The 12,500-nt window shown below is 45.8% G+C and overlaps 1 protein-coding gene across 1 annotated transcript in view; it reads left to right on the top strand.

Annotated features, from left to right (window-relative positions):
• Nucleotides 1–12,500, top strand: part of WDR97 (WD repeat domain 97) — a gene marked incomplete at its 5' end in the record, with an annotated part of 527,575 nt that overhangs the window by 492,115 nt on the left and 22,960 nt on the right. The gene's annotated exons all lie outside the window — the stretch shown is intronic.

Genomic DNA, 12,500 nt, shown 5'->3' with positions numbered 1-12,500 from the left:
TACTCGTTTTGGCCCAATGCAAAGGAAATTGACGACCCCAACGAGGAGTTTGTATGTTAGGATGGAGATAGAGGCCTACCGACTTGGATAAATTTACCACATATCCCGATATTTTCCCAAAGTCCGACAGTTTATATAAATGACCCTGCAAATTCTCTGGGGAAAATATTGTCTAAAGTAAAAGGTCATCCGCAAACGCAGATAGTTTAATCTCTGTTGCCCCCACCTTGATTCCTTGGAATTCCGACCAATTTTGAAGGATTCGAAACAAAGGGTCAATACATAAATTGAACAATAATGGGGAAAGGGGACACCCCTGACGTGGTCCTCTGTGCATTCTAATTGGATCCCCTCGAACCCCATTTATTAGCAAGGTTGTAATAGGCTGGGAATAAAAGGTTCGTATTAGTCCTATGAACAAGGAATCGAAGCCTCTTCTTTCTAGTATTGCAAATAAATGCGGCCAAGCTATCGAATCAAAGGCTTTGTGAGGGTCTAGACTGAGTAACATTCCCCTTGGCCCCTCCCGCACCGCTGCCAATGCCATAAGGAGAGCCCTGACAGAATGCCGGCCTTGGACGAATCCTGTTTGATGTCGGGGCTAACAAGTCAGGCATCAGAGTTTGCTGACCAAGATAATGGCCAATAGGCTACAGTTTAAAATCCGAATTTAAAAGCGAAATCTGGCGATATGATTCCGCTAGTAGTGGGTCTTTGCCCGGTTTTGGGAGGAGTATCGTATAGGCCTCAGTAAATGCAGAAAAGGTCGGCTTGTTATGCAATATTTTATTAAATAATTCTACCAAAGTGGGTATTAAGCTGTCTTGTAAGAGCTTATAGTAAGAACCTGAAAAGCCATCCGGCCCAGGCGATTTATGAGGGAGTAATCCGGATATAACACGGCCTAATTCTGCTTCCGAGATATCTTTTGATAACATTTCCCGTTGGTCTTGAGTTAATACCGGTAATCGAGCTTCTGAGAGAAGTTGTTCTTGTAAATCTCCCTCCTCCCCTATTGGTTGATAAAGATTTGAAAAATATGAGTGGAAATGAGATCGAATCTCTTCGGTGTTCACATGCGTATTATTAGATAACGGATCTTTGATTGCTGTAATAAAATATATCACATGCGTATTATTAGATAACGGATCTTTGATTGCTGTAATAAAATATATCACATGCGTATTATTAGATAACGGATCTTTGATTGCTGTAATAAAGTATAACACATGCGTATTATTAGATAACGGATCTTTGATTGCTGTAATAAAGTATAACACATGCGTATTATTAGATAACGGATCTTTGATTGCTGTGGTAAAAGATATTTTAGTTCGTGATTTGGACATAAGTGCTAATAATTTGCCGGGTTTGTTCCCCCATTTGTAATACATTTGTTTAGAGTACTCTAAGCGGGTTCTAGCCTGAGCAGATAGAAAAGACTCCAACAACTTTTTATTATTAAGATATTCTTCCAGGTAATGGGCAGATTGATTAGCCTGATACTGCCTAAATGCTAATGCCACTGCAGCATGTAAATCCAAATATTGTTTTTTCGCTTCTCTTCTAAGCTTGCGTACATATTGCATAACATGACCACGCATCACTGCCTTAGAAGCGCTCCAGAACAAGACAATATCCTGCCAATGATCTATATTATCATCTTGGTAGTTAGACCAAGAAGTAGTTAAAAATTGTTTAAATTATTCCGATTTAACTAAATAATCTGGGAATCGCCATAGGCGATCAGTAGGGGACTGTGATGTGTGCCATAAATCCAACGATACTGGGGCATGATCTGAAATTAAAATCTCATGGATCTCCGACTCACGAACCTGGGTCATTTAAAGAATTTGAAATTAAAAAAAAAAATCAATCCTAGATAAAGATTGATGAGCCCGAGAAAGGTGCGTGTATGTACGTTCCGAGCCGTGTAGAAGTCTCCATGGATCAGACAGCTGGTGTAGTGTCTTGAGAGACTGAATATAGTACCATGAGGGCGTTAGATCTATTTATTGAAGGGGACCTTTCAATGTTAGGATCATCCACCGAATTATAATCTCCTGCTAAAATCAATTCATATACTGTTCTGTGAGCTAGTATTTGAGAGCATAGAGATTAACTATAGTATACTGACGTCCTTCAATGGACAAATCCATCGCCAAAAAGCGATCCGCTGGGTCTATTATCTGATCCAAAATGGAATAGTTTAGATTTCTATTAAAGAGGATCACCACCCCCCTGGATTTAGATCTATAAGACGCAGTGATGCATTCTCCAATCCATCTAGCTTTTAATGTACCCTGCTCTCCCTGTGCCCAATGGGTTTCTTGTAGTAGTACGATATCTGGGTGCAGGCGAGTCACTACCTTCCTACGTTTAATAGGGGTATTGAGGCCGTCCACATTCCATGACACCAAATTAAAGTGTGGGGTGGTAGTTAAGCCATCCCCTGTATTTAGTTGATTGGACATGGATTATTGCAAAAGAGAAGCGCTTCCTCATTGAAACCTTTGTCCAAAATAAGTTACTAAAAGGGGGAGAAGAAAAAAAGGACCCCCTCAGCGTCCCCCCCCCCCCCCCCAGGGCCGCATCTCTCCCTGACAAGATACATTTTTAGAAAAAAACTGTAACCTCAATGGGAAATAGAGATAAGTGACAAAAGGTACAAGTATTAATGTAATGACAGTCAACAAACTAATAAATATAAATAGAAATCATGGTGTTCAATTTTTTCTTTTTTTGAAATACAATATGGTGGGACAGAGCCACCATCTTCCTCTGAGGGTCCCATCCTAAAGCAGGAGGGATGCTCCGAACAAACAAAAAACATTTTCACAAATGAAAAAAAAAAAAAGGGGCTTAGAGCCATATCAAAGTAAACATACGAAAATAGAATAAACTGACATAACAGGTTTTAATGCTAATAGGGTGAAAATCAAACTGCAATGTCACCACATATATAGATGAGAAATTGCAGTGACTCTTCCATAGAAGTTACCAAATACCCTATTAAGAATCAATAAGTGAATTCTAACAATTGAGTAGACATTTCATTCATCTGGACGTGGGGGGGAGTCAGGAGGATTCCTAGAAACATGATTCTTAGCCAACTTAGGGTCAGTAAGAATAGGGGCCGTCCATTTTCCATAATCCTCAACTTCGCTGGATACATCAATGCGAATCTTCTGTTTCGTTCCACCAACATTTTACATACATCAGAAATCTCTCGTCTTTTTTGAGACACCATTACCGAAAAGTCTTGAAAAATCAAGATTTTAATATTCTCAACCATGAGGGATTGTGTGGTTCTATAAGCCGTGAGAAATTTTTCCTTCTCCCTGAAATATAAATATTTGGCAATAACAGGCCGGGGTCTGGGATCATGCCCCAATGTTCTGGGCCTATTGTGCCCGTTTCATCTGTGGAGGGGCTGCCTCGTCAGCAATCCCCAGTCCCTGACGAATACGAGTGCAAAGGAAATCCATCAGCTGAGGGTTTTTTTACAGTTTCTGGGATTCCTATGAATCTTAAATTATTTCTTCTATCCCTATTTTCTACATCATCTAGTTTAGTAGTTAATGACTGTATCGTTGTGATTGACGGTCTATGGTTGCTTGTAGTGTGTGCACCGAATCTTCACAATCACTAGTACGTTGTTCTACGGTCACAATTCTAGCCGTGTTTGCATCTATCTTAGTTAGAGATGCATCCAACCTTGTATTGAGATCCTCAAATCTCCTGTCTAGCAGGGGCATAAGCATATTAACTATAACTCTAGCATTGTCCTCTGAAGAGGGAATTGAGATGGATTGTGAGATACCCTCTGCTTGGTGTCCTGAGGGGGTAAAGAGTAACGGAGGTGAGGAGGGTGGTGCAGATACATTTGACTTTTGACGGGTTCTACCCATGTTTGTTTCTGAGGATGAGTTGGAGTTTTGTGATGGTGGCAACTTCTCTATGAATCTGTCCATACCCTAAGTTGGGCCGGTCAAGGGATATGGCTTTACCTGGCCGTCTACTATTTATTGCAAGTTATTTTAGAATAATAAATTGAGTGAACCTGTGTGTGTCAAATTCGGCTCTTTAACCCTATAAGAGATTTAATTACATTTTATATATTCTTCGTATCCAAACACTTAGAATCTGTGGATATACCCTCAGGAATTAATTAACTAAAGCACCGTAGTAGTATTTGCAGAAATATCGATAACAATTCTACAGTACAATAATCAAGCAATGTACCATATAACTGTTGCACCCTAGATATCGTTATATGCTCAAAAATACAGAATAGTAAATATCACAAGAATTATGCCTGTTTGGTAACGATAACAACCTTATTACAAAAGGGTCATTTTTTGTTCCACAAAGAGCCTGTAATCAGAAAAACCCCACTAGGTGGAGACAAAACATCAAAATTACAATGATAATATTTCCCTAGTCAGGGCAATATCTGAAAAGGAATTAATTACTTTCAAACAAGGATATCACAGTCCTTCTCTTGAAGACTCTTCATCTGTTTCCTTGTAATAAGGATTTACAGCAGTTCATACATATCCTTATTATATTTAATACTGGCTCAGAACCTGAACCTCCCCCAACGTATCTCCAGATATGGAAGCAAGTTTGGTGGGGATATCAGAGGATACCTTTACATGGAAGAGAGCTAAGCAGGGAATATAGTGAAGGAAAGGTGTGTATGGGAGATATGGTAAGAGGAGTATCAAGGGAGGGCAAGGATCACACACAAGGAGGGCAGGAACCAAGTTTCAGGGAATATAAAGGGGTAATTAGGAGATGTTAGTAAGAGAGTAAAGACAATATTAGTACCTGGAGGGACTCTGGATGGCTATGACCCTTCCTCCAAGCACCGCCTTCCTCCAGGATCTCCAATCTCCTCAAGTGGATGGTAGCTAGAGGTTAAGGACAATTTGGACCCACAAAGCAAGGCCCGTCCCAGCACCGGAGCGGTGGGTGTTCTGTAGTTCAGCTTCACACTTATAACTGCAGGCTCCTCACAGTAACCAGTCCCCAGTGTCAGGCGCAGGTCCCAGCCCTCTCACTCCGTGCAGACAGCAGCTCCCCTCAAATGCAAAAACCACCTTATACACGCAGGGACTTGCGATCACTTCTCCAGCCAGGAGCAGCAGCCCCTCTTCCTAGTTTCAGTTCCCGGTAGATCTATCTCGCGCTGCGATCTGCGTTTCCACAGCGGATGGGCGGACAGTCAGAGGAAATGTTCCAGTCGGCGCTGGCAACCTCCCGCAGACAAAGCAGCGACCCCAGACAATAGCTCTCGCACTACATGCGGTGACCACAAGGGAGTGAGAACTCGGCAGTCCGACCACCAGGTGCAGGTAAGGAAGTCCCGTAGGTTTCACCGTGGAGCTTTTTCAGCAATCAGCGCAGCACTCTGACAGCATGGTTATAGCTCCAAGCGCAGCACTCCCGGTCCCCCCACGTTCAGGACTCTGTAAATGGAGCACCAGCACGCACTGCAGGGTATGTTTAGCAGCTTGCAGGGTAAGAGCCCACAATTCGCTCTCTCTCCCCCTGCTGGATTTTCATGCCAAATAAATGGTGGTCATGCAGGCCAGCAAGTCGCGTGGCCAGACTCTGGTGGATGTAAATGTCCCACAATATTTGCCTCAATCAGATCACCCACCGTTCAGGTAATATATAATTCCGGTTTGGGGATCCTACGGGCCCTCGGAATCGTGGATTCTCTCCGATTGTATATGTCCCCTGCAGGAGCAAGACTAAAAGGCGGCCATGCTTGATGCCCCGCCCACCGGAAGTTGAACTTTTTTTTTTAACGTTCAGAGAGCAAAAGCAAGTGACCTGATTGAGCAAAATGTGTGTTAGCTTTGAATTCACCGTTCACTAAATATAGAAGATCACCTAAAAAACCTTAACCTGAAAAATGACGTAGACCAGTGTTATAGGTAACTAAAAAACAGGGAATGAAAATTGCATTCACACCGGTGGCCTCATTATTAGGGAAGGTGGTAAAGGCAAGATCTAAGTCCTCCTCCATAGAGGGGGCATCTTTGTAATCCACCACTTCATCAGAGTGCCTTGGCAAAGATATCTCATCCAAATAATCACCTATTGCTCCGAGCGTGGAAAGGCAACAAAGATACTCGCTATCTGCTTCCCAGCAACCCGGATGACCCCTCTAGAGTCCATGATGGCAGCAATAGTTCTGCTAGCCATTTTGTCCAAAGCCAAGCAAGCTAAATAATTACCACCCATATCTGCTTGAGGATAAAGAATGTATCTAGAGAAAAGTAGCCTGGATCTGACTTATCACAGAGCTAATTAGCATTGTTCCAACACTCTCCCTCCTCTGCACATCTACCAATAAATGTTCCCCGAAGGAATGCATTATAGGCATCCCAGACCAAACTCAGACTAGAAGTGTGCAAATTATCCCCACAGAGACAGGAGAAAGGCCCGAGATAGCCCTGGACAAATACTGAATTTGCCTGGCCATATTCGGGGACAGAGTGGTATGTAGGGGACTGGCAGGAAAATTGGTCAATATGAGCATTTCAGAAACCTCCGGACATCACTCAAACCCATTACATCCATAAGCTTCACAAATGCTTATTACCCAAACCCCGGGCATTCCACGGGCGCAGTCATAGTGCCCACCCCCTCCCCACTGCAGATCTACTCACATATAGAACAGAGTAATGGGGAGAAGGCCGGCAGGAGACATGATGGCAGGGAGAGAGGCAGGAGGCAAGATGGCAGGGAGAGAGGCAGAATCCAGGAGGCATGAGGCAGGGAAAGAGGCAGAATCCAGGAGGTATGATGGCAGGGAGAGAGATAAATATACACACCGCGCTATGGTACTGGTAAATCTTTTTATGTGTAATATGCTGCTTGGAGGTAGGGTACACGTCACCTTACTCTCATGGGTTTAACAGAATGTGGGTGTCACAAGCCGTGGCAGCGGCTTGTTTCCCACCGGCTCGGGACCTACACTGACTCAGAATCCGGTTCCGCTGATTACCAAGCACCGGGGATGCTGCAGAGAGTGACTCATACTCCATATGCTGCTGATTGGCTGTTCCTCCTATTTGTAGCTTCCAGATTCATTCCCCCTTGCCGGTTATAGAGTCTCCTCCTACAGCTCGGTCTGGTAGCTATCCTCCGTGATTGTCTACACTTCAGCCGCTGCTTCTATTTACCACTCTCCGTCTCCCTCCATGCTGTCTTCCAGGCTTCAGCAGGTAGCTCAATTATTCAAGACTGTTGTTCCACTCTGCTCTGATTGCTGTTAGCTTGCTGTCTGTTTTCACCATCCACATGCTGTGCTCAGTGTATGCAGGCCCAAGCCTTTGGGTCCGTGCTTCCTCTGTATAATCAGCAGCTACAGCTTTCTCAGCCCTACTGTGTGTAATCAAACTGTACATTTACACCTGAACTATTTTCAGCCTGTGTTATCCTGCCCTCCTGGCAGGCAACTCATCTAGCCAAGAAATCCTGCCCTCCTGGCAGGCAACTCATCTAGCCAAGAAATCCTGCCCTCCTGGCAGGCAACTCATCTAGCCAAGAAATCCTGCCCTCCTGGCAGGCAACTCTACAAACCAAGTTTTCCTGCCTTATCTGGTGAGACACTTTTCCATAACATTGGGTTACTTCCAGCGCAATAGAGACATTTTACGAATACACACATTCCATACCACAGTATGGACTCCAGACGGATATCATTCGTGATGGAACACGTGATGACGCCAGCCGGAAGGGAGTGCACATGACGCCAGCCAGACTGGAACGCACACGTGGTGTTGACAACCAGGATGGGGAGGTAACGGTTGGAACAGCCACGATGAGCAGATCCCAGATAGAGAATTGGAATGAGTGAAATAATGAGGAACTACGATTTAGTAAAAGCCAACCGGAACCGGAAGTAAGTTACTCCGGCGACTTCACAATAAACTAGCAAATCAATTTGCCAACAATATGTAGCCTGCCAACCACACCAGGAAACGGATGTCCACATAGAAGGACAGTTAACATGCCAACCATACGTGGATTTGCCAATCAGAACAGCAATTAATGAGTCATGCCTTATGTTTGTTATAGCTTATTTAGAAGGTATAAATGGATGCATGGGTGAGGGTGAACACTTCTGTGTTTGTTCCTGAGGAAGCCTTATCATAGGGTGAAACGTTGAACAAGGAAACATATAGTCTGCCGGCAGACTTTACACTTATTGCATCCCCTTTCACGGAGGCATATTGAAAGCAGGAAGCCTATAATACATTGCTGTGATTGGCGGCATCAGACTGGATCCTGGAGATTGAGGTAGAGATTCATTACTTATTCCATTATCTCCCTCACAATCCCATAGGATTATATGAACAACTTATTGGTAACTATCTGACAGTGTCAAGAATCCATTATTTGGAACGGACATTTCTTTACAAAGAATAAGGAACCAATTTCCCTGATCACCTTCAAGGTGGCAAGTAATACGCCTAAATAAGCGGTTTGCCATTTTGCTTTTGTTGTGTTACATGTTGAATGTTGTTGTCTTTATTATTATTTTTTGTGTATACCGGTATTAGGACCACTATTGCCTCTACCATATACATATTCAAAATCAGGATAAATTAAAAATGAATTTTATTTAATTTATGAAAGCATGATCTATTTTTATGTTGTATTGCGCTGGAAGTAACCCACATTCTGTTCATTTAGATGGCAGGGATAGGGGCAGAATCCAGGAGGCACGACGGCAGGGGAGAGGGGCAGAATCCAGGAGGCACCATGGCAGGGAAAGAGGCAAAATTCAGGAGGCATGATGCAGGGAGAGAGGCAGAATCCAGGAGGCATGAGGCAGGGAGAGAGGCAGAATCCAGGAGGCATGAGGCAGGGAGAGAGGCAGAATCCAGGAGGCATGATGCAGGGAGAGAGGCAGAATCCAGGAGGCATGAGGCAGGGAGAGACGCAGAATCCAGGAGGCATGAGGCAGGGAAAGAGGCAGAATCCAGGAGGCATGATGCAGGGAGAGAGGCAGAATCCAGGAGGCATGATGGCAGGGAGAGATGCAGAATCCAGGAGGCATGAGGCAGGGAAAGATGCAGAATCCAGGAGGCATGAGGCAGGGAAAGAGGCAGAATCCAGGAGGCATGAGGCAGGGAAAGAGGCAGAATCCAGGAGGCATGATGCAGGGAAAGAGGCAGAATCCAGGAGGCATGATGCAGGGAGAGAGGCAGAATCCAGGAGGCATGAGGCAGGGAGAGATGCAGAATCCAGGAGGCATGAGGCAGGGAAAGAGGCAGATGACTCCGATATACACAGATATGTGACATGAGAAGGACACGCCTAACACTATCAGGCCAAACACACCTGAGAGTAAAAGAGCAAAACAGAAGCTAGTGAAAAAGAAAAAATCCAACACGCCCTACATACCTAATCCAACGTCCGCATACCTAATCCAACGTCCGCATACCTAATCCAACGTCCGCATACCTAATCCAACGTCCGTATACCTAATCCAACGTCCGCATACCTAATCCAACGTCCGTATACCTAAACTAGAAGCTATAAAAGGACGTGACTACAGTAATTGGGTTTTTTATTTTTACTTGCGTCTGTTCTGTCATTTTCCTGTCGGCTGGGATTTCTGGCTTAGCTTCCCTTCCAGCATAGTACAGATAGGTGTGATGTGTTTTGCAGGCTATAGATTCTCCTGAATTATGGACCCACAGACATAACGACTCAAAAACCAGGCAACAATTGTACAAGAAAAGTAAAGTCTGAGATCCTGTAAAAGAAACCATTAATCAGAAAAATATAAATGAATTAATCTGGTCTTCCTTCACTCTCTGCTCTGGTGCTTCTAGCACACAAGGCTGATGCAACAAACTGTTGAGATGAAGCAGTTTATGTGCTAGAAGCACCAGAGGAGAGAGCAACACCCCAGGCAGGGAAGAGGAATGGCACGAGTTGTGACAGGTGCAGGGTGCTAGAATGAACATTACAATCTGAATAACATCAAAGACTCTCAAGTCCTGGTAACGGAACATTCTCCAAACAGGTTGGAGCTTCCGGTGGAGAGTTGGAGAAGTGGGTCCTGCCATCTGCAACCACTAGACGTCTAGCTGGGTATAGCATGGAGTAAGGACGTTGTAGCTCACAAAGTTATCTCTGGATGTGCTGAAGCTGGGTAAAGCTCTTTTGAACATCTAAGGCAAAGTCTGGGAACATAGAAACAATAAGGTTCTCAAACTGCAGCGGATCATTGAGTCCATGCGGAGAACGGCATCACGATCTCTGGAATGAAGACGTTTGGCTATTGTATGGGCCGGGGCCCCAGGTGGATGAGACTGTTGGAATATGATGAGCATGTTCCACCGCAAACTGAGAAGAGCAGGCATCCTTCCCAAAAGCTGTCTCCATTGATTTTAAAGGAAAGATTGAGGATGAGACCCCCAGCACGTTCAGAAAGGCCTATGAAATGGAGATTATGTTGCAGCCATCCTTCAAGATCGCACAACTTTTATGATTCTATTGAGTCATTTATTCCTGAAGAGCATCAATTTCTATCTTCATGGGAGCAGAAGCAGCCTCCAAATCATTCGGTGTTTGGTTTCCCCCACTCTCTTCTCATTCCTTTGAAGATCATGCTTGATTAAAGAGATATCCGCCTGAACTTCACCAATCTTGTCTATGAAAACACCTGAAGACAAAGAATCATCCAGTTCTGGAGCATCAGATGGGGTAACTATTGCAACACGGCCGGTGCAGTGGCTACCAAAGACCGGTGGGCATATTTTTCCAACTTACTGGCCGCATTTTGCCAATAATAGCCATATAGTGGAGGAGGAGCAACCGGAAAACCAATCAGGATGATTTCTCTAGAAGCAATACTCAATATGTAGACAGGCGCAGGAACTATAAAGCAGTTGCCAGTCCTGAAGCCAGGGCAGCCGGTATGCAGTCGCTCTAAATCCCAACCGTCAGCATCCCGATTGTCTAATCCCGGCAAGGATCTAATGACAGGCATCGAAAATCCTTAGGGATTTAGAGTTAGGGGGGGATTTAGGGTTAGGCAGCCCCCCGGCAGGGTTAGGGCTAGGCTAGGGGAAGGGGGGGGTTAGGGTCAGGCACTCCAGCTGTAAATCATCCCGGGTGCCAGCTCCTCAATGTGAAGGAGATAGATGGTGGGCGCACTCTGCAGCTATGGCTGATTCTCTCGCCACTAAGCTACTGGGCCGGCAGCACGGGGAGTCTACCAGCGCAACATGGAGGGACTCCAGCAGCTGCATCCATGGAAGAGCGCTCACAGAGGTTACAGCTAATGTCAGACCTCTAAGTGTCTTACTATATACTACACCAGGCCCCACCCTGCTCTTATTGCTTTTATAAAGCGCTGACATTCTGGGGTGAGGGGCTGGCACTCTCTGACATCAGGTTATTTAGCTGCACTGGAGGATGGGGATGCGCTTTGGGATCTGCTGATCAGACATGTCTGCAAGCAAAATGGCAGCAGAGCGAAGCTCAGAGTCCCCAGGTCCTGATTCAGACCCGATCGCAAGTGCTGAGCGCTCACAAGCGGGTCGATGGTGGCCCAGAGCGCATGCGCACGACGGAGCCGGGTCCGTCGTGCGCATGCGCGAGACCCGGATAGCAACAGGCAATCCGTTACTCCGGGTCTCGTACCAAAGGGGGCGTGCTGTCGATGTTGAGTGACAGCACGCCCCCTTTGGTGGGTGGGCCAGGGGTGTGGCTGCCCAGACGGAGGCGTTCCCATGGAACGCATACCGATTGGGGGCGGCCCCACTGACATCACTAGTGATGTCAGTGGTTGTGCTTTCGGCTCTGTTTGAGTCGAAAGCTCTCTGGGGCTTGCGGCCACGAGACCCTACCGCAGGGTCTCGTCGGAAGCCCGATGGTCTTAACCATCGCGACCTTCATCCTGGCCGCTCGCATTAGCTGTGCTAGATAAATGATAGTTATAAGCTGTTTGGTTGCTATGGGCAACTACTCTACTTTATCTTTCTCCAAGGCTCGGTACATCGCCCCCAAAATGTGTGCTGCAAAAATGACCGATTTAATGTAAGACGTGTAACCTCAGTATAGTGTGTGATATGCAGGAGGAACGTCTACACCACCCCCTCCCTCCTCCATCTACACCACCCCCTCCCTCCCCCCGTCTACACCACCCCCTCCCCTCCCCCCGTGTATACCACCCCCTCCCTCCTCCGTGTACACCACCACCTCCCTCCTCCGTCTGCACCACCCCCTCCCTCCCCCCGTCTACACCACCCCCTCCCACCCTCCGTGTATACCACCCCCTCCCTCCTCTGTCTACACCACCCCCTCCCTGCCCCCACTCTGCCTTACATGTTCCACTGCATGGATCCAGATCTTCCTGTGTACTGGAGAGGAGCAAAACGGCTGTAATGGGCGACGTAACCATCACCGTTATGTCATTCACTAACTTTGTGCTGGAGGATGTACAGGTGTATCCTGAG

The sequence above is a fragment of the Taudactylus pleione genome, unplaced genomic scaffold (assembly GCF_031769625.1).
Source record: "Taudactylus pleione unplaced genomic scaffold, aTauple2 ptg000991l, whole genome shotgun sequence".
Taxonomy (NCBI): domain Eukaryota; kingdom Metazoa; phylum Chordata; class Amphibia; order Anura; family Myobatrachidae; genus Taudactylus; species Taudactylus pleione.
Note: the sequence above shows the minus strand (reverse complement) of the source record. Positions and strands in the feature narration are given on the sequence as shown.